We start from the raw sequence: 21734 nt of genomic DNA, 5'->3' as shown, positions 1-21734 counted from the left end.
AGCTGGTTTTCCTTTGCCTACATTTCCTGGTGTTAAGTGTGAGCAATGACAGTCAGTGCTAGGGTCATTAAGAGGATGGGGGGTGAGGCAGAGAAAGCTGCTGTTTCAGATCTCAGGCATCTGAGAGACCTGTGACCGGCTTATTTTCCTTTCAAATGCCCACTGTCTTCAGGTTCACTCACTTTCCAGTCCTCCCCCGGAGCACTACTCTTTCTGACAATAATCGCGTAACCAGCATAAAATTCAACGTGCAACAGTGGCAATCAACCAGAAGAGGGGTTGCCTTTATAAATGCTGGTATGTGCTGGTAAAAAAAGCTACATGAAATTTGGCGGCCACTTGTTATAAAAGAAAAGGAATTAGCCATCCGTTTAGACGGAAGCAACTTTCTGACAAAGAAGAGAAGGGAGAGGCCTAATAAATTATTTTTTAAGATCATATTTGCTTAGGAGCTGTTACGTTCTTAGGAACAAAGGAATTTAAACTCGCATTTAGCCAAGTTTAAGTTGGTGTCAGCTGGCTCCAACAGCGCCTGAGGGGCAGCGGCGTTTGTGCTGGTCCCTTGTCCTCTGTGTCCCGTCCCACCATGGAGGGCTGGGAGAAGGGTGGGGGCATGGAGAGTCAGGGTGACATTTCTGCCACCACCCAACTGGGCTTTTCTCATTAACCCGAGGTCACACTCTCCCGATGAGTCAAAGGAAAGCGAGAGGGGAACTGAACCCACGGAGCGGGTGTGGGAAGGATGGAAATCTCTTGGCTTTGCTAATTGGGGTTCTCATCTCATCTCAGTGAGGTTCTGCTCTTTGTCTGAGCAGACAAGATAAGAAGGAAGCCGGGGTTTTCTAACAAGCCGGCCTGGCAGGGCCGCGTGGTCATTTCCAAGTGTCCGCAGCAGCAAGAATCCTGTCTGCTTGGCAGAAGCGGTCTCCTCCGAAAACATGGTGCGATGTCCCCGGGAGAGCTGGAGGCGAGTCTGCGCCTGAATGTTGCCGCCACGCTGAGCTGGGGTGTCACTCTTCTTCCCCGGGAAAGGTCTCCTCGGAGCCGCTGCCCCGCCGGTCATCGGAATCACCCCCGTTGTGGCCAGCCCGGTCCTCTCCAGGCCACAGTTGCTTTCAGAAAACAAAAGACGCACCCATTTAGAAAGGCCAGGGAGTGCTTTTGTCGCCTGCTTGGAAATTACCAAAATCAAACAACGGAAAACTGCTCCTCTTTATGTCTTTTCATCAGAAGGCCCGGGAAAAACAAATGATGCATCAGCATCTTTTTAAACAGAATTTTTTATTTTTTAAAAAGCAGCTCAATGAATTTGTAAATTATAGTGAGGAGATGCTGACTTTAGATTTTTCAAGCTCCCATATAACTAACAGCCCAAACCCCAAATAATGTGTAGCACCGATAATGGATGTTTTCTCCTATCTGAATATAAAAAAGCATGATATGTTATATTGACATTCAGGCTAAATCTTGCCCTTATAAGGTGTTTGACATAAATAGCTTTTATTATGTAACTGTTAAATAGCAGGAATACACACATTTCTTAAAGGTCCCAGCTGCCATTGTTATCGTTCGGGACATAAAATTGGAATCCCAACTTCCAATATCAAATTGTAGCACAAACCCTATAAAATGTATCTTGTCAGAATGTGTCAGAGCCACTAAGCTCTTTTCAGTTGAACACACTGCAGCTGGTGCTCCCTCCTGAAGGCTCAGCGTCAATGTCGTGTGCACGGGGTGAGCCGCAACCCTGCCCGGTTTCCACGGCGGCAGGGCTGGCCGGGAAGGTGCGGGTTCAGAATTGCCCTGTCCTGCGCCGCTGGCCCGGGTGACACGGGTCTGCGGGGCCGAGCCCTGGGCTGGAGATAGGAGCAGCGGCAGGAATGCCCGGAATGTTTTCCTTCCTCCGGCCTCTGCGAGGCACACAGACCGTGGGGATTCTGTCCGCGGTGACAGCCTTAACATTTGCCAGAGCCCTGGACGCCGCTGTAGAAATGGCATTGCCCACCCTGAAAGTGAGAAGGTATCGTTTATTTTTGTATTTTTTTCTCTCTCTCCCATATACAGACTGTAGAAAGACCACCAAGCGTGGGCCATTTTTTTTTTCCCACCGTGATGTACAATTCACATTTGTTAATCAAAAAAAAGTGCCCGAGGTCATCCACCTAGACTTTTTTTCTTCTTCTTCTTAAACAGGAAACGGGTTTCAGATGTTTATATGTTAAAAAGTAGGGCTACTAATCTGCTTAGCCATTTACCAGACCCTGGCTAACTCTCTTACATTTTAACGTTCAGACCTCATAGCCTGACATGCATTTTTATCTCTCTTGTGATTTAGAATTTTTTTTTAAATCTCTCAATCATCACCTGCTTTTGGGGGCAGTTCCAGCAGAGGTGAAAATAAATGAACTCGGCAGTTCAGTGAAACTTCGCCCCAGCGGCTCGGTGCTGAGAAGGCGACACTCACAGGCAGTCCTTTACGGTAGACCATGTTCCCAAGTATTTTCATGTGTCTGGTCCACAAAACGACATCTGGTCAGGCACCTTCTTCAGATTCATGGTAGAGATACACAAAGGCACACGGTTAAGCGTCTATAGCAAAGGCAAAAAGTATTCCTTTAAATATCGGATCTTTTTTTCCTTTTGATCAGCGTGGTATTTTCCCTGGTTCTTCTCGATATGAAGCTGTGAGCGGTGACAGAGAACAATCTTTTCCCAGGCAGCCCCCCATCACCTGATGTTTGGAAATAAAGGTTTTGGTTTTATTGCTGGAATATTTTCCTCCCCCCGAGGGCTGGTAATTTTAAACAGTCTCTCTGTTTAGTGCGGCAAATCAATATATTTTTCTATGTTGGGGAGGTTTACATATTTATAAAATGGGAGAAAGGAGCTCAAACTGAGGGGAGTTGAACGCTTTTAAGTGAATTTGTTAGTATTCCAATCACTGGCTGAAAGACTTTTTTTTCCCCCCTGTCGAAGCCCAAGCAGAAGGAATTCGATCATTTGCTAAGCCTGGATCTGGTGGCCCCTACTGTTTACTGCCTGCGTTTGACCAAATGTTTTCTGTCTGCAGATCGTGTAAGGAGGCAGAATGATGGGTTCTGGAGACATTTCATCAAGGAGCGAGAAACAGCTACATTGAAATGACTTCTTAAAATCAGCCCGGTATTCTCTGGCTTGGTAAAAAAGGTATTTGTGAAAATGAAAACATAAACAAAGAATCATTCTCAATTTCTCTACAAGCATCCTCACCCACCTCCCGCTCCCAATGTATGTGCGTGTGTATTTCCATGAGGCAAAAATACGTCGTGTTTTCTTTTTCATCAGAGTTGTCAGAAGGGGTTGGTGAAAAGATTAGCACAAGTGTAAAAACTGGATATGTAATAAATGTCCAAACTCCTTTAAATAGAGTGGGATGGGTATGATAAAATTTAAAATACGGTTTTTGACCAGCAGAAACCCCATTTTGATTTCTGGAAACATGTTTTAACTCGGCGTTCGCATGGCACAAGGTTCCCCCAGCGTCAGTGTCAGGCACGTCCTGTGCGATCCCTGTGACAAGCAGTGACACCACCACCTGCAGGGACACATGAGCACAGAGAACAGAAAGTGGTTCTGTGGTGGAAGGAGCTCCTTCCGCCAAGCAGCGCCCTCCCAGCGGCGCCCCGCAGGGCTGACCCGGGTGGCACAAACATGGGGACCCAGGCCCCTTCTCACACTCGGCCTTGGGTACCCGAGAAGACTGAGTAAGAAAAGCATCTGCTTGGCGGGGCTCTTGGGAAAGCACCAGGTGCTGAAACAGCAGCAGGAAGCTGGCCGAGCATCCACGACGCAGCCACAAAGGCCGAAGGACAAACTGGCAGAAGAAGTTAGTTGGAGGAGAGAGAGGTTGAGGACAGTCGGCCGCAGTTTTGATGACAGCGACGTCCCCCCATGTGGGCAGCACTTGGGGCATTGGGCTAAGAGGCTCCTCAGCCCTCCTGTGTGAAAACCACAGCAGACGGGCCACTCTGGGCCAGCACGCTTTTAAAAAATGTCTCTTTGAACAGAAAAATGACTAAGTCTGCAAATCCAGGGCAATCGCCTGTCAGCCCAGAGCCAGGATGTTTCCCAAATGCACACCTGGACGATGTAAATCACCCAGTGGTAAACACTTCAGTCCTCGGAGGCTGCAGGCGGCTCGGGGTGGCATCCTCCCCCCGCCGGGCCCATAAACCCGGCTGGCCTGCACTCAGCGCTCCTCTCCTCGGGAAAGCCCCCTCCCGGTCTCGGGGCAGAGTCCCTTTATAGAGGTCGCTCAGATAACGGGCTGAGGTACTCCCATCGCGCCACTGCCGGCAGGCCCTGCGCTGGTATCGAGGAGTGAAGCTGACAGAAGTTTATGTCACTATGAATGGCTTTATGATACCTAGAGAGGGGACCGGGGCTATGGGCTTTACGGTGGCTATTTTTGAAGGCAGCATGCTAAGGTAAAACCTAAAATAAAATTAAAAAGGTTTGTTTTTTAATACATGCTAGTGAAAAACATAACAATAGTCATAATGTTAACCAAAAGATCTATATGAAACATCCTCAAAGTTAGTAGCAATTAAAGCTGCATCTCCCCTTTTAAGACATACTGGGTTATAATATTAAAACAGTTCCCCTCCGTCTGCCTTCAGATCCTGACTCTGCATGATGACCATCCATTCGGTGTATAAAAACCCCTGAAAAAGGGTGGAAAGCAGATGGCAGAATACATCTCAAAAAGATCACTATTGTGGGAATTTCTTTACATGCTGATGCCCTACTTAAAAAAAACAAAACAAAAAAAAACAAAAACCCCAAAAACTCTCTTTGTAATTATCTGGCTCGAAGGCGTCTTTTAAATGACATCCCCTGTCTTCAGCCAGACAGACGTGAGGACACGCGATGTAAACATATAAAAGCGGCCTCAGTGCCGCTGTGTTTGGTTCTCCTTCCACCCGCAGCTCGGCGTGGAGAAACGCGGAGAACCCGAGAGCCGTCCCCTGCCTCCAGGACCCACTTTGCACCGAAGAAAAATAACCCAGAGAAACGACCCTGCCGCCCGAGATGAAGCCAGGATCGGATGGTTGCTGATCAGAGCAAATATTTAAATTGGATAAGTCAAATTGAGCATTATTAAATAAAGCTTATTTAATATGTCTCGAACAGAAAATGCCTTTTGGAGAGCCTTTAACCTGACATGGGAAGTCTGGCTGGCTGCACGTCTTGGGGCTGAATCGGCGAGCACAGGAATTTGCATTCTTGGGACAAAGAGTGTGACACACTGCTCCCTTCACAAACTACTTCTTCCACGTATAAAACGAAAGCAGACAGGTCTGCAGGTAGCTATGGAAAACGGTTAGCTCCCTATCATAACCATGAGACAACTGACCCATGTTGTAATGTTTACTCAGTCAGACAAAGTGCAGCCAGGCCACCTCGGGGACATGGGTGACGTGCTAGGAGCCGGGAACACCCGCGTGTGGGTGATGTTTTCCCACCGCGGTGCAGCGAGGTAGCAGCTGACCCGTGCTCTCACCAAACCTAAAACCACTCTCTAATGGGTTTTACAATATTTACGTTTTCAATTTTATTTATAGGACACCAGATGTCCGCATTCAACAGAAAAAAAACGCAAGAACCCAGCCCTGCCCCATGTTCGCCGCAGCTCAGGAGTCCCTGTGCTTCCCCTGGGCGCGCGCGCGTGCAGCCAGCCCAGGGCTGCGGCTCCCTCGGAGTGAGGGAGGTGGGAAGCCGGCACTGCTCCATTTTCTGCGAGACTGTACTTCTGGGCCACATTTTTCTCCTGTAAAAAGGAGGCTGTGTGCGGGGCTCGTCCCGGTGATGAGAGACTCTTTGCTGCTCTCAGCGGCCACCCCTCGCTCATTAACTCTCCTGACACACGGAGCACAGTGTCGGAACCAGCCCGACCCCAGAGGGCTCAGGCTGCCCTGTGAGTGTGAGCTCGGGGAGTGTATGACTCCCTCGTCCATGAAAGTGGCCTGTGAGGAGACAGCCCCTATCAGGGTGATCGGAAGGTGCTTAAAAAGTACAAGTTGATATTTTCATTCACTGTACAGTTCTTGTCAAATGACTTGACACAGACCCAACAGGAATGCACAACCAGCAGACCTAAGCTGACTGCGTGAAATTCAGTCCCATCTTCTCTCTGAGCAAGATTCTGCCAAGGCCCTTCATAAACTCATCTCCCCTGGGGCGCTCGCTCAGGAGGATTCCCTTCCCCCAACATAGACGAGGAGCAGTTTGCTCTTTAGCTTAGACCCTGATCTTTCCTGTGAAGTCACTCTGGACAACAACACAGGCAATAAATGAAAGCATCCTGCAAATGTGCCTGCGGAGAGGTGGGGGCGCCCTGCGCAGAGGAGGATACAGAGCGATGGCCCCTGGAGGCCCAGGCTGGAGGGCCTAGGCCAGAGCTATGGGGGCACATTCCACTGTCACCTCTTACTCCGGGGAGGTGTCCCTGCCCCTTCCTAGCTGACACCTCTGACCCCTGTGCATGCGGCCTGGAGGTGGACATTGAGGAGCACAGCAGGACTCACACAGCCCAACAATTCCTTTTCAGGCCCTTGTCACCCAGAAGGCAAGAGTATAGCAGAAAATGCCTTGGGAAGGAGGGTGTCTAAGTGCGCCCTGAAACTCCGGTGGGGCGCAGGCTGCTTTCTAATAGCTTCGAGCGAGCGCTGCTTTAATCCTCCAGTAAGAGCAGCCAGGGAGCCTGGTTAGCATTGCCGGCTGGGGCTGCACACCTTACACTTCAAGAGCATCAAAGCGTGCGTGCAAGAGCAAAGCCTGGAAGGAGGCCGACCTGTAGGACTGGAGGTGTGGCCTGCCTGGGACACAGGGAAGAGAAACTAGAAAGGTTAGGAGAGGGGGTGACAGATGGACCGACTGGGTGGGAACAGAAGAAAGCGTTAGGGTTAGAAACCTGTGGAGAGAGAGAAGAGGGTGGTGCCCTTAGCAGCCAGGTGGGAGCTGAGAAGAGAAGATAGAGTGGGGTGTGGGCGGGGTGGGAAGAAAGGGGAGAATAAAAGCTGTGGGAGGGGCTGGCGGGGGAGGGGAAGGCTGCAGGGGCAGCCGGATCTGGACTGCTCTCCCCTCACCATTTGGCTGACTCCATCTGCTAGAGACACCTTGTCTCCTGCTGCCCCCACCCAAGCCTCATCCTCCTAGTGGTTCTCAACCCCGCTGTCCCTTGTGGCCCGCCCAGCATCGCCCCAGATTGGAAAACGCTAGCCTGGGTGTGGGGCCCGCCTTCGGTCATTTTCACCAGCTCCCAGTCAGGGACTGAGACCACGGTCCTGAGCCTAAACTTCACACCCAACCTCTTTTTGAACTTCCACTTGACCAACCAGAGACTTTGGAGTTTTGTTGGTTTTTGATTTACACTCTGAAGACTCGGTCTGGGTGGTGGGCTTGCCTTGGTCCAGGGCCACCGCATCGATGGAGAAGCATCATGCCCATCACACCAGGCACCGGGGCAGTGCCCTCTGGGGAGGGCATTTGGTGAAGCAGAAACATCTCAACATGGAACCATTCCCAAGATGCCCATGTCTGTGCTGTGTCCTTCCTTGGTGGGGTCTGAAGGAAACTTGTGCACCCCCTCCCCCCAAACTGGGGCCTCGCTGACCAAACCCAGGGAATGAACAGGACCAGCTACAACAGGTTCTGAGCCGAGAACGTGACTTCCACAGGCTCCCTCGTGTCAGCACGTGGCTTCCTCTTTCTTAGAAAATGTATTGAGACAAAACAGAGAATTTTTAAATCTCCTGGAAAAAAATCAATCTCCTGGATGAGTGGAAATACACATCCCCGTTATTTGTTCTAAATAATGATGGTGTTCCATGGACACACTATATCGTGTACATCACAAGCTTCATGAATGAGCTAACATATACAGTGTATCTGAACACCTAGCACTAGGGGGCCTCCCATGCTTAATTCATTTCACGGTGGCAATGACCCTATAGGGTAGGTTTTTGTGCCCATTTCACAGATGGGGTAAGTGAGGCGCAGATAGGTTGCTTAAAGCACACGGAGAATAGGTGCCGGAGCCCTGACGCGAGCCCAGGTGGTCTGGCTCCACAGGTCAGCGGTACTGAGAAGAAAGGATGGCATTGAATTGGGAAATGTAACTTTTACTAAGAATTTCTTAGTGCCAGAGTGGCAGCCCACCCAGCTCTGCTGCTCCCTGTGAGTCACTTTTCCATTCGGAGCCTCAGTTTCCTCTCCCATAAAGTGGGACTAGCAAGGCCCACAGCTGGATGGTCCCAAAGATGCGCCAGCCCCACCCTCCACAGGCAGGGACACTGATGCCCTCCTTCATCCTGCCCAGCGCCTGCACCCTGAGCGAGCAGAGTGTGACAAGCTGGGGTCTGTTCTCAGGGAAGAGAAGAACCCTTTCTGGAAATACCAAACCACCTTTGCTGTGATACACCTTGGGGCTTGAGACAGAACGCACTGGAGCAGGCCTGGGGACAAAGCAGGACCCCGGCGGAGTGGCAGACTCGCCGTGGTGAGGACTAAGGCGGAGAGACCCCTGTACCCTCCCCCAATATCTCCCAGTGGTGGCATCTTACACAGTGTGATGTCACATCCAGGAAATGTCACTGGTACAACCCACCCATGTTACTCAAGCAAAACGGCAAAGCGGATTTGAGGGGCTCAGTGGAGCATGGACAGTGCCTGCTCAGGCCATCTTGCTCCCCCCTTCGCTGCTGACCTCTCTCCCTTCCTTCCCTTTACGCAGCACTACCTGGCATCCGAAGGTCTGAGCTCTCCACCTCCCATGGTGTCTACCATTCTTGTCCACGGGGCTCACTGCTGTATCCCAGTGCCTCGAACAAGGTGAGGTGTCTATGGCTTTAGATCAGTGGTTCTCAACCTTCCTAATGCCGCGACCCTTTAATACAGTTCCTCATGTTGTGGTGACCCCCAATTTCATTGTTACAAATTGAACATAATTAAAGCATAGTGATTAATCACAAAAACAATATGTAATTATATATGTGTTTTCCGATGGTCTTAGGCGACCCCTGTGAAAGGGTCGTTCGACCCCCACAGGGGGTGCGACCCACAGGTTGAGAACCGCTGCTTTAATATGTATTTTTAATGGGTGGATGGATGAAATACGCTTTCTCACAGAACTGTGGGACCTTGAAAATCTATGAAATGGGTTGAGTGCTCCCACCTGCAGGGTGTGGTAAGGAGTAGGCAATGCAAGGCGTGTCCAGCGTCCTGCCCATGGTGTCCAGGGGGCCACAGCAGTGTACCCTACACTGTGCCCGGGGAAACACGTTCTGCGTCCCGACCGGTGCCGCTGACCATTCTGGAAGCCCCGCTGCTGCTCTCCAAGCTCTCTGCGCTTTGTCTGCCCCTTCGTGGCCTGGGATCTTTCAGCGGTTAAGAGCGTCGCTAATAAGAGATGTAGGAACAGTTTGCATCACTTGAAGGAGGCTGGATGTGGGGAAGGTGGCATGGGCCTTAAGTGCCAGGCCTGAGGCCGCTGCTCATTCTGCTGACTTGAAATAATAAACAGCGTAACACCCTCCATTGTTTGGGGGCCTAATGGGAACCAAGTGGCCCTCAGCCCTGGATCCTGCCAGGACTCACAGGACTTGGGGGGAGGGGACTCCTTCACAGGGTCAGGCCCTCGTGGCTCATTTCTACAAGGAAGGGGGCAGGGAGTCAATATATTCCAGGATAAGCCAGGCATTACTTCTTCTCTCTTCCTGCTCTCTGAGTGCGGCAGAGAGAGCGTGTCGGTGGGTGGCTCGTGCCTCCCAGCACAGGCCCCGGAGCAGGGATGCATCGGGTCGGGGGCCACCAGAGCCCAGTGCCATCCTTTTGTTTTCATTGATTTATTTGTACAATTACATTGTGGGTGATCCTTTCACATTTATAAGAGCATTTGTAAAAGTTGCCTTTTAAAATATTTAATTTGCCAATTTAAGGAGCAAGGACTTTGAGTCACCAATTTGGTTCTGAAATGCCTGACTTCACGTCTTGACATCTTCGCCTCGAAGCCCTGGATCCATCCGCTGGGAGGCCCGGGAGAGCCACCGCCCCGCGTTCGGAATCCGAGAGCCTGGTGCTCCTGTTATGAAGCACCCGCTCCCTGTGGAGAGCTCCGGCGTGGGGGTGGGACGCCGCTCTGGGCGGGTCTCAGTCTCGGCTGCCTGACCTGGGAAAGGGCATAGAGACATTTAATGAGCTTGTGGAGGGAAAATGGCTGGCAAACGCGCTCCCTGTGTTTGAAGGAGAGTTGTGATAAGGAGCCTACTCCTTTCAGAGAGCAGGTGGTCCCAGTGGAGGACCTGCTCTGGCCCAGAGAACTAGCCAGCTGTGGCGTTAGCAGGTTGGATGACTGTGAAGCTGGTGGTGCTTGTCCCAGCCAGAGCCCCAGCACCTGGCCACTCCGCCTGCTACTCAGTATTCCTGGACTCAGGTGACACGGGGCATTGAGAAGGGACATGGTCCTGCCCTAAAAAAATTAAACAACAACAACGACAAACCCCCCAAAACAACACAAGAGTGTCTGGTGGGCGGTGCTGAGCCCTCCCGCTCCAGATCACATAGAAAACCTGCAATTCCAGGGTGTCTGGCTTTCTGCTCGCCAAGGCTTACTTTGACCTTTTTTTAAATGTCAAGGTGAAATAAACATACCATTAAACGAACCAATCATGTACCAGTCAGCGGCATTTAGTACATTCACAATGTTGTGCAGTCACCATTTCCACCAAATTCCAAAATATCTCAAAAAGAAATCTCCAACCCATTAATTCTCATTCCCTATTCCCTTTTCCCCAGCCGCTGGCAACCACTAATTTACTCTCTGTCTCCATAGATTTATGGATTTGTCTATTCCAGATATTTCATATTGATGGGGGGGGGGGGGCTTATAATCTGGTAGGTAGGACACCTGAATTAATCTGAAAAATAATCATTATTTTAAATCTTAGAACACATATAATTAGGTAAATAGGGGCTTAAGTTTCTTATATGTGAATAGGGGGTTAAGTTTTTCTTAAGTTTCCTTTTCATGGCCTGTGCTAAGCTATTGAGGAGGTGACTCAGCTGTGAATCCAGCAAGCAGAACCAATAAGCATGATCAGGCCAACCCCCCAGGAGTCAAACATCATCTCATCAACATCATCTCATCGCCTGATGACTACAATAGCCGACGTCTGCAGACCCTTGGGGCTGCACATAGCACCCTAACCTCTTCCCCTTAATAATCCTGTTCCCAGCACCTTGCTGGGAAGACAGGATTTGATGCTTGTAAGCGCCCTGTCTCCTTGGTTGGCTAGCCTTCTCGATAGACGCCTGATAAGATTCAACCCTGCCTTTGCTATTGGACACAGCGACAGGCAGCCCGAGCCCAGCTGGGGATTTCCTGGTAACAATATCAATGGAATTATACAATATGTAATCCTTTGTGTCCGGCTTCTTTCACTTAGCATCATTTTTTGAGGTTCGTCCATGTTGTAGCGTGTATCATACCTTCCTTTTTATGGCTGAGTAGCATTCCACTGTGTGGATGTACCATGTTTGTTTATCCGTTCATCTGTTGACGGACATGTGGGCTGTTTCTAGCTTTTGGCGATTGTGGATATGGCTGCTGTGAGCATTCGTGTACAAGATTCTGCCTACGGGCCTGCTTTCAATCTTTTGGGGGTGCACCCAGCAGTGGGACTGCGAGGCCCCATGGTGACTCTGTCTAACTTTTTGGGGAGCTGCCAGGTGGTTTCCACAGCTGCTGCGCCCTCTTACGTTCCCACCAGCAGTGCAGGGAAGTTCCCGTTTCCCTTATTTTAACAGCATCCGTCCAGAGGCGATGCTCTGACCTGCATGACCTCCATGCGGACGGGGGGGTGAGGGGGGCCAGGGTTCCCTGCCTGGTTCCCCAGTCGGCTCCGTGTAAGACCCGTGATGGGCAGCACTTCCCCATGATCTCTGCACCCCTCCTGCCTGTCTCCTCCTTTAGAAAACGGGGTCACTAACCCTCGTCGCAGGGCTGCTCCGAGTGCAGTGCTGGGCCCAGGGTGGTGCTGGGTAAAGGATGGCCGTTAGGTCCCACCTAAAGCATGTGGGGACTCGTGACATGCATCCGACTTGGGAACCCCCAAGCCCATGTCCTTTTCACTACACGATGTTGCTGTGAATATAAAATGTACCGTTAGACCGTATATAAGGCTGAAAAGAATAACAGAATGTGCTCTGACGTGTAAAGGGACGCCAGCAGGTGGGGGATCTGAGCCAGGCTGGGTCTCGTGTGTCCCGGGGCAGCTCCCGCCCCGAATGATGGCCGTCCAGGAGGGACTGGATGCGGCCCCTCCTCGGCCTGCCGGGCTCTGTGTACAGCCCTTCGAGGGCTGAATAAATGCCGTGATTGAGTGAGAAAGGCCTTGTAGGGCCGGGTTTGGGCGGATGAAATCCTGGAACTGGAGGCCAGGCAGGGACTCTCCGAGGAGGCCGGGACATGCCCCGCCCAAGGGCAGACCTCTGGCTCTAGACCACGCTCTTCCCAACCTGCTGAGATGCCGTCTCTCCCAGGGGCCGTTTCCACCTCTAAAGCGAATGGAAGTAACTTTCACCTTAGAGTCGTGAGATCAAGTGAAGCAAGGCAGGCAGACATGCTCCCCGAGAAGCATGGATTACTGTGCCTATGTGAGGAAGGGAGGTGTTCAGGCCGCTCTGTCTGATAGAAATATAATTCAAGCCATGTAAGTAATGTAACATTCTTCTAGCAACCACATTAAAAAAGAAGTTAAAAAGCATGGAATTAATTTTAACATATTTTAACCTGTTCTATCATCCCATAATTAACAAACATTGTTGAGATCTTTACATTTTTTTATACTAATTAATCAAAATACAGTGGGCATTTTACCCTTACAGCGTATCTCAGTTCGGCCAGCCGCGTTTCAAGTGCTCACCCGCCCCCTGTGGCTAGGGGCCACCTTACGGGACAATGCGGGTCAGGGCTTTCAATTCCCAGCCAGGAAAGCCCGCCTCCGGGACTGCCCGCCGGCAGCAGTGGACCACACGCTCCCTCCTCTGTACTGCATGGGCCATGGGCTCCTTCCCCTGCACCACGTGGCCAGGTGCCTCCTCTACATCGCATCGCCGACTCCTCACAGGATGGCCTCCACCCACATCTTTGACTTCTCTGTGTCCCACCTGGGTCCCAGCATGATGGGCTCCATGGAAACCCGGTGGGCGCCCAGTGTCGGACTCCCCCCCCCCCCCCCCGCCCCCACTACCTGCCGCACGAAGAGCAGGTATGCACCTTCGGTGCTGTGCTCCGGGTTTGAACAAAATCAGACGAGTCTTAGGATCAGGATTGGAGGAACCACCAAAGGAGAAGTGCGAAGGGCAAAGCAGGTAAACACCTGTGTGTGCTGGGGCCCCGGGAGTGTGTGTGTCCGCATGGGGTGAGGGTGGGAGACGGCTGTTGGACTGAGGAAAAGTTCAGGTTGACCCAGGCTGTGAGCAGAAAGCCCAAAGGAGGAGCCAGGGAAGGACCCAGGATGCCGCACGCCTCTGACTTCTGCCTTCCTCATTCCCTCTTGTGCCCGGGCCTCATTGATGTGCAGGTATTTGCAGAATCCCTGGATGGGTAGCGCCGGGCGTGGAGGTGGGAGCCTGGTTAAACGCAATGGTTAGGGAGGCTAATATTGGCAGGTCTGCCAGGGGCTGGGAAGCCCCTGAAGAGTTTCACCCAAATTAACTCCCTCTGTCAGCTCCCAGCCTCTGTCCTCCCTTTTCACAGATGAGGACTTGAGGCCCGGAGGTGTGTGGCGAGTTCGCCTCAGCATGCGGACCAGCTGGTGAATGCTCCCTGGCCACACCGCCTCAGCCCACTGCTCGCTCAGGAGTAGCGGGCCTGTGGGAGCAAGCACCTCTGTTTAAAGGAGAAGATATAGGGAGCTGAAACACGCGGGTGTGTGGGCCACCTGGACACTCTGACTTCCCCGGTGGGAGCGGCACCCGGGCATCAGAGTCCCTGTTTGGTGGTGGTGGTGGGTTTTTTTGTTTTTAATCCTCACCCGAGGATATTTTTCCATTGATTTTTAGAGAGAGTGGAAGAGAGAGGGAAAGACAGAGAGAAACATCCATGTGAGAGAAACACATCGATTGGTTGTCTCCTGCATGCGCCCGGGCCAGGGCCGGGGCCGGGGCCGGGGAGGAGCCTGCAACTGAGGTACGTGCCCTTGACCGGAATCGAACCTCAGACCCTTCGGTCTGCAGGCCCACGCTCTATCCATTGAGCCAAACCGGCTAGGGCTATTGGGTTATTGATTTTTATTGTCCCGGGTGATTCTCCGGAGCAGCCTGGGTTGCCATTCAAAGCGAGGTCCTCACACCTGCAGTGTCCCTCGGGGGCCTGTCGGAAGGCCTTCCCTGGGCTCACTGCCCGGCTGTCGCTGTCCTGAAATGTGAAATTGTCGCACAAGGGGCCTGCATTTCCATTTCTCCCTGGGCCGCCCGATTATGCAGCCAGCGCCCCTCGCCCCTCAGAAGAGTTCCTCCTCCTGTCAGCCCAGGCCGCTGTGAGCTTTCTGGAGGTTGTAAAATGCAGATCGCTGCCCGAAGCCGCTCAGCTTGTATAACTCGAGGTAATCAATCTGAACGAATAAACACAGGGCAGAGAATCAAAACCAGCCACAGTGTGAAAGCAGCCAGGGCAGCTCCACAGCCTGGCCGTGAGGCGAGGGGCAGGCTGCACCCCGCGGGGAGCCCCAGAAGTCATCTTGGCCTCAGGATCGGCACCCTCACCCTCGCTGTTTCAGGAGACCCAGGTCGTGCCGCTGGTGCCTCCAGGCCCTTCGGGCCTCCCTGACCCTTCTCCTCACCTCTCCCCACCCAGACATTCCTCTCACTCTTCTGCTTTATTAGACTTCCCATGATCTATAACCATCTTGGGGCGGGGGGCACAGAAAGGTGGCCCCCAAAAGGTGTGTCCGCATTCTAACCCCCAGACCCTGTGAGTGAGGCCTTATTTGGGGGGAGGGTCTTTCAGGTGTGGTGGGGTTAGGATCTGGAAGTGAGACGGTCCTGGATTACCTGGGTGGCCCTAAACCCAATGACTGTGTCCCTCCAAGAGACAGGAGGGGACATGAAAGGAGGGAAGGCCTGGGCAGGAGGGGACAGAGCCCGGAGTGATGTGGCCACAAGCCCAGGAACACCGGGGGCCTCGGGCTGGGTGAGGTGGGAAGGATCCTCTCCTCGGGCCTCCAGAGGGAGTCTGCCTTCTGACACCCCGATTTCAGACGCCTGGCCGCCAGAGCCGGGAGAGGATGGGTTTCAGTGTCGTAATCCCCCCCGTCCGTGGTCATGGTTTATGGCAGCCCCAGGAGACTAACGCACATCCAACGTTCTATTTTCCTTTGGGAAGCTTGTCCATGGGCTGCCCCCACTGCAGCCATGAGGAGGGTAAGGACTTGTGTGTGCTGTTCACAGACGGAACCCAGTGCCCACGACAGAGACAGCTCTAGGCTGGCACCGGGAGAGGGCGGCCTGAGTCTCCCAGCGTGGTCTTGGAGGCAGCAGCCTGCAGAGCCCAGGCCCAGCCCCACTGAGAGGCAGCCCTGGGCTGCGCTGAAGTTGGAAATGGAGTCTGCTTCAACCTCCACTACCTGGGGGTGTGAGGGACCTTCTCAAGCCTGCTCTGTGGCTTACAAAGCCCGGGGGATGGGGGAGGTCTCCAGCCCCTGCCCCTGGGGCTCCCTCCCACTGCCATGAGCCCTGGCGCCTGCCCCCGCCCTCAGGGGTGCTCGCCCTCAGGGGTGCCTGTGATGGGAGGGGTGAGGGGTGCTTGTCTTGACCTAACTTAGCTTGCTCTGAGTCCCGGTTTCTCTGCTGCCTTCTGCTCCTCCCTCCAGACTCACTCCCACCATCTCCGCCCTCTCACTGGCCCTGGGGACTGACCCGCATGGACCCCATCATCTCACCTCAGCCCCCGCTTCTGGGTGGAGCTGCCAGTGAACCGCAGAAAGGCAGGGAGGCCGTGGGTTCTCTGCTCCGCCCACTGGTGGCCTTGTTCACTGAGCCCTCCTGCCTAAGGCCACAACTCCGGGGGGCCCCGCCCATGCAGACCCCACCTTGGGTCTTGTCACCTCTGCATCCCCTCATCTCTGCAGTCCCACTGCCTGCACCCTCCTCCACCCGTGAACCTTGCCCAGGTCCAGCCAACGTTGCCTTTATTAAGTCTCTTCAATGTAAGACCCAGTTTGAACCGCTATTCATTTCCAGTCTGGCAGCCCCCCAATTGTCCTCTGTCCCTAATCATGGCTACTGTCATGACCCACTGCCCACGTGCCTGATCCTATCAGGAGGCTGGGCTCCCCACACATCCTTTCTCTCTTTGGTTTTGTTTTAATTAAAATGTGCATGAGACCACTGTAAAGTAAATGCAATGGTAAGGAAGAATCCAGAGAGATCAGTGCACCCTTCATCCAGGTTCCCCACGTGGTCCTGTGTGTGTGCATGTGTGTATATGTGTATGTGTGAATATATATGTATATATGTGTGTCTGTATATGCGTGCATGTATATGTGTATGTATACATGTGCATGCATGCATATAGGTGTGCATCTGTATGTATGTGTGTCTCTGTGTGTGTCTCTGTGACTCTGTATGTATGTATCTCTGTGTATGTGTGTATATGTCTGTCTGTGTATGTGTGTATATGTCTCTATGTGTTTGTGTATATGTGTGTATATTTCTGTGCCACTTGATCACACATGTAGGTTCAAGCGTCCACCACCACAGTCATGGTACAGGACATTTCCATCCCTACAAGGATGTTTTTAAACTGATTGCTTCAGAATTAAAACAGAATTATTATTTTTTATGTCAATCTTCGCCAAAGGATATTTTTCCCATTGATTTGTATTTTAGAAAGAGTGGAAAGGAGTGGGAGAGACAGAGAGAGAAACATCGATGTGAGAGAGACACATCGATTGATTGCCTCCTGCAGGCGCCATGAAGAGCGATGGGGATCAAGCCTGCAAGGGAGGTCCATGCCCTTGACCGGATCGAACTCAAGACTCTGCAGTCTGAGGGCGGACACTCTAAACACTGAGAAAGCCGCTGGGGCAGACTTTTTTTTGTTCGTCTGATTTCTTGGAGTCTTGTAAAGTCTGCTTCCCTCCCCACTCTATCCCCAGTGCCCAGAACCTCGCCTAGCACGTGGCAGAAACTCAAATGGATTTACTGGCCGCACGTCATCCTCATGACACCCCCTTTCTGTGAATGAGGACGCTGGGGTCAGAGACAGCCCGTGTTCCCAGCTCCGTGCCAATGCGGTTCCCCCTCTGCCTGCTTCCAGTCCGGGCTCTGGCTGCTCTGCCTGCTGCTTCAGGGGCGGCATTGCTGGAATCGGAACGCAGCAGGCTCTGTGTATCCTGTTCCTTTCAGCGTCTTTCCCGTCCATCTGCCGCAGCCCGAACACATCCTTTCTCCCTGACGGCGGGTCCAGCGTGTCCGTCCCCCTTGCAGCTGTGCTGGCCGGCGTCCTCTGTGCTCATCCAAGGCTGATAAAAGCGCTGGGCAGGACGCAGTGGAGCCAGGAGCCTGGAGGCCTGATAACTGGCCCTGCTTTGATGTTTCCCAAGTTCAGAACGGACCCAGGCCCCCGGGCCAGCGTTGCACGCTTGTTTATTTTTGTCCCTGTGTAGGCTTTTTCGATTTCCCCTTCCCAAGTGGGGCAGCCATCATTACTGCTGTCATTACCCTATTGGAAATGTTGCTAAACGAGCTCTCCTGCTCCACCCGCCCTCCCTCCAAGGAGGGAGGAAGACCACCCACAGCGTCAGACCTTCCCTCCATTTAATTTTAGTCTCAGGATGTAAGTTTGAATTTCAACACAATTAAAAAAAAAAAACTAATAACGAGGCTGGCCTTTCCTATCCCAGACCTGTGGCCCACCCCTCCCTGGTGAGGCGGGTTCGGGAGCCGCCTGCGTGTCCCCAAGAACTGAAGGTTTGGGGGGGCGGGAGGACTACAGAGCAGTTTCGCAAGAAAACTCACAGCACTGTCCTAAGTGACGTTCCAGACGAGTTAGATCAGAAAAAGGCAGCGAAGCCGAAGCCGTGTCCTTCCCATAAATACCAGTCAATTACTCAGAGGGCATGGGACGAGCCACCATTTCCTCTGAGGACACGGATGAGCCTGGGTCAGAATGTTCTAGAGGTTAAGGACATTCCTGCAAAGACCCTCTCACTTATTAAGATCTCCTCGTAATATTCCGCGCATGTTGCCTTTCTGGACGGAATGTTTGTGCTTTTTCTCTCTTTTCTTTTTTCCTTATTTTTGTCCCTGGATTTTATTAGTTCAGGTCTAAGTGCACACGCAGTGTGTGTGCACACGCACCCACGCCCGCGCGCACGTTCTCTGTACACCTTCCCCCCTCCTCTGTTCCCAGCATTTTCTCTCTCTCGGGCCTTTGGAAAATGTTGCAACAGGGTTTGACCATAATGAGATTCAAGTGGGCGATTTGGCCCAGGAACCGTTGCCGGCTTCCACGGCCCAACTTCAGTTTCTTCTTTCTTCATCGTGTTCTCCTTGTCTCCTTTTATAGTCTTTTTTCTTCCTTCAGGGCAGTAATAAATATTTTTTTCAGTGAAATTTCTCCCCCCTCCGCCCCAATCTATCTTCAGTGAGAGCATTGGGAGAGATCCGTAATTCTACAATGAGGGGGCCGGGGGAGGGGATGCCAGCAGAAATGAGTTCAAACCTATCAGTGATACTCCATCCCATCGATATTGAAGGAAATATAAATTCCAACCACGAGGAGACTTCTTATCAATATCTCCTTGTTGCTGTGTGTGTGCCCACACATGCTGTGCACTGCACAACCTCAGGGGGCGCTCTTCATATGGACAGCAGTGCTGGGCTATGGGTTGATGAGCAGAGATTGATGCATGTGCTGGACCGGGTGTGGGATCAGGTGCTTTCACACATTCCTCACTGGAGTGGGATTCAGTACCACCCTTTGGGAAGGACATCTGACGTTCACTATCAACATAGAAAACATTTTCTCTTGGCTCTGCAATTCCCCTTTTGGCAACTTGTCCCACGGTTATAGTACACACATGCGCTCAGAAGTATGCACAGGCTTACTTACTTACTGAAGTACTGTTTGCAGGAGCGAAAGTTTGGAGACAAACTAAATGCTTGTCCATAGGAAACAAGTCAAATAAATCATGATATATCCAGGAAATGGAAAGCGATGCAGCCGTTAAAAGTAAAGAGACGGACCCAAAGCACACAAAAGGAGCGTCAGTGAGAAACTTTGAGGCGTGGAAGGGTATGCGTGCCATCCACTCCTCTGATGTGTTGGGTGATGTTGGGCAAGTTATTTAACTCCCAGGACCTCACTTTTCTCATCTGTAAAATGGGAAAATAACAGCACTTACCTTGTAGGGCTATTAAAAAAAATTCATGAATCAATATATGTTAAACATTTAGGACAGTGCTTGGTATATAGCAAGTGCTATATAATCATTAGTTATTATTATTATTATACATAATAATAATCATCATCATAGAAAAGAAGCCACATATGTGCTGATGTGGGCCTAGGGAAACCCGGGAAGTATACACCAGAACCACAGATAACAGGGAATGCTGTTACTAGGGAAACTAGAAGATTAAAGGTCAGGATGAAGCGGAAGACGATTCACTTTTAACTTTGCCCTTTGAATTTCTATCCAGTGTTTGTATTTTCGTTTTTTTTCAATATTTTAATGAAAATTTGCAAACATGCAGAAGGGTTGAAGAATTGGACAGTGAACATCCATGTACCTACCATCTTAGCTCTGTAATTTCCAGGTTGTTATACTTGGTTTACCACATTCATTCATTCATTCATTCACCCATCCACCCCCCCATTCACTCACCCAGCCTTCTCTCTTTTTTTGGATGCATTTCAAAGTAAACTGCAGCTATTTTGCCCATGTACCATTAGCTAGAGCTCAGTATTTGTTTATGAGTTTTCTTTTTTAGATAAAATCCACATAGAGTCAAATGCACAATTCTGAAGTGTCCGTTTGATGGTTTTGATCATTCATTAACCTATTTTATTACTTTATTTCTTTTTAATTCATTTATTACAATAGCACAGATAGGTATAAAATGCAAAGAAAAGGCCCAGGCTTCTCTTAGGCTCCCAGTGCACTCTTCAGAAGTAACTAGTTAGCAGTTTCTTAATTTTTTTCATTAACCTATTTTAAAAAGACATGATCTACTAATAAAATATAGCTGAGAGAGAGAGAGAAGAGACGAGAGGAACCGAGACAAATCAAAATAGCGTTTTGAACCCACAGGGAGGAAAAAAGCCATCATAAAGTCAGCGTGATACCTTATCTAGTGGAGAGGGATTTACAAGCGATAAAGGTTTTTGCAGATGGGTCCCAGCGATGGACTACTCTATTCCCAGAAAGCATGCCTCCTTTGCAACCTTCATAGCTAAGATTCTCACACAGGCAGCAAACTGAAGTAAGGGTGCTGGCACCCTTCTGCTGGGGCTGGAACCTCAGTCCCTCTGCTGGCTCTCCGTGTCCTCTGGGAGCAGTTACTCAGCTGTCCTGGGCCCCAGCTCTCTTATCTGGGCAAATGCTCCTTCCTGCGTCCTGGGCTGGTGGGGAGAATCCTGTGAGCTGAAATATACAGCGTGTTTCGAAGAGCATCTGGCATCTAGTAGGTGCTCCTTAGCTGTTGTCGCTCTATAAATCAGTCACACATCTCCCTATCTTGGCTTTTTATTTTTTAATTGAATTGGAAAGAACCAAACAATGCGAGGTTACGTTTTTCATCCTTGGGGGAAAACGTCATCTCTCCCTAAGGTTCTGCTGCCCTCCCGTCCTCTGCAGAAATCCAGGGAAGTGAATCAGCCTGCAGCCTTTTGCTCTTTCTAATTCTTTGATTACTACATGATTGCAGCATCCACTCAGTCCGGGGCTAAAAATCGAAAGAAAACAAAAAATTCTTGAGTCATTTCCAGATACTGAATCTGACACCACTATTCCTCTCTCAGTTTTGGCAAAACCTACAAAATGAGTGACCAAGAAGGGTAAACAAGTTTAGGTAAACACTCCATATACTGATTCATGATTTAAGTACATCAGTTAACATTTAGCTTCATTTACCACAGTGTTTTAATGTCATTAAGAAAGTAACTTCTTAGGAAAACTAAGAAAGTCTGTTTTTAGCCCAGACATGCAATTAAGGGAATTAGTAACGTGATACAGCATCCCCAGGAACTCCGATATAGTAAGAAATCTCGTGCAAACCTTTATAAAGACATCCTTACAACCCACGCCAGAGTTCACCAAGCTTCGATCTGAGGGCAGCAGGGAGGGGGAAATAAAAGGAAATCGCTGCCCCAGCGCTGAACAGCAGTAAGAAAGGATTTGCAATCGTGTGCAGATATTAAATTGTCATAGAATCAGGGTCCATTCTGGGAAATTAAGTCGCTTTCCTGTCTGGATCACTCTCAAGCTGTCACTCCGGCTTTGCCAGGATTCATGTGCGAGGCGGGGGGTGGGGCATTGGGGCTGGAGGCAGCAGATGAAGAAAGATTTTTTCTTTTTATTGGGGATCCCGGTAGAGAATTCCATTTCTGACCAGCTTGGGGTTTGGTTAGCTTCTGGGTGCTGAGACCGGCTAGGATCAGGGTGTCCCCACCTGGGTACTATTGACAT

At 50.9% G+C, this 21734-nt stretch overlaps 1 long non-coding RNA gene across 1 annotated transcript; it reads left to right on the top strand.

The window, feature by feature from the left end:
• Positions 1 to 1881: 1881 nt before the first annotated feature.
• LOC138997419 (uncharacterized) lies at positions 1882 to 5143 on the top strand. Its single transcript, XR_011468931.1, has 3 exons — positions 1882 to 2020; positions 3071 to 3186; positions 4968 to 5143. It is a non-coding gene; the product is annotated as an uncharacterized lncRNA (long non-coding RNA).
• The last annotated feature ends 16591 nt before the right edge of the window (positions 5144 to 21734 follow it).

Source organism: Myotis yumanensis, unplaced genomic scaffold (assembly GCF_028538775.1).
Source record: "Myotis yumanensis isolate MYYU_CA2020_CCGP unplaced genomic scaffold, mMyoYum1.0.hap1 SCAF_18, whole genome shotgun sequence".
Classification (NCBI taxonomy): Eukaryota; Metazoa; Chordata; class Mammalia; order Chiroptera; family Vespertilionidae; genus Myotis; species Myotis yumanensis.
This window is presented reverse-complemented; position numbering and strand designations above follow the sequence as displayed.